Consider the following 618-nt stretch of genomic DNA (forward strand, 5'->3'; position numbering starts at 1 on the left):
ATAAGTTCATCACCAACCCTCGGACCACTTCAAGGACATCAGGACGCGTTTCAATCGAGGTGAGTTTAATAATTACTAGTTTTTTAAGTATTTATTTTCTTTACCTTTTTTAATTTTTACTTGATCTCTATTTAAATGCTTTTTTTAATTACTTTTCTTTCTTTATTTTTACTGTAACTTGTTTTAATGCTTTCCTTTCTTTTTTATGTATATTAATACTTGTTTTTATTTACTTTCACCTTGTAAATTCTTTTCCTTTTACTAATTTGAGAACCATTTGCAGAATCATCCACTGGAGGAACATGAACCATCATCATAAGTTCATCACCAACCCCTGGACCACTTTAAGGACATCAGGACGTGTTTCAATCGAGGTAAGCTTTTAATAACTTGTTTTTTAAGTATTTATTTTCTTTTCCTTTTTTAATTTTTACTTGATCTCTATTTAAATTCTTTTTTTAATTACTTTTCTTTCTTTATTTTTACTGTAACTTGTTTTAATGCTTTCCTTTCTTTTTTATGTATATTAATACTTCTTTTTATTTACTTTCACCTTGTAAATTCTTTTCCTTTCACTAATTTGAGAACCTTTTACAGAATCATCCACTGGAGGAACAT

General features: G+C 27.5%; 1 long non-coding RNA gene across 1 annotated transcript in view; it reads left to right on the top strand.

Moving 5' to 3' along the window:
• LOC108742292 overlaps positions 1–616 on the top strand; it is a 6,257-nt gene extending 5,641 nt beyond the window's left edge. The window contains exons 4-5 of the long non-coding RNA XR_003232105.1: positions 284–374; positions 598–616. This is a non-coding gene — a long non-coding RNA (uncharacterized LOC108742292). The remainder of the gene's footprint in view (positions 1–283; positions 375–597) is intronic.
• Positions 617–618: the final 2 nt, after the last annotated feature.

The sequence above is a fragment of the Agrilus planipennis genome, unplaced genomic scaffold, assembly GCF_000699045.2.
Source record: "Agrilus planipennis isolate EAB-ADULT unplaced genomic scaffold, Apla_2.0 scaffold339, whole genome shotgun sequence".
In the NCBI taxonomy this organism is placed as follows: domain Eukaryota; kingdom Metazoa; phylum Arthropoda; class Insecta; order Coleoptera; family Buprestidae; genus Agrilus; species Agrilus planipennis.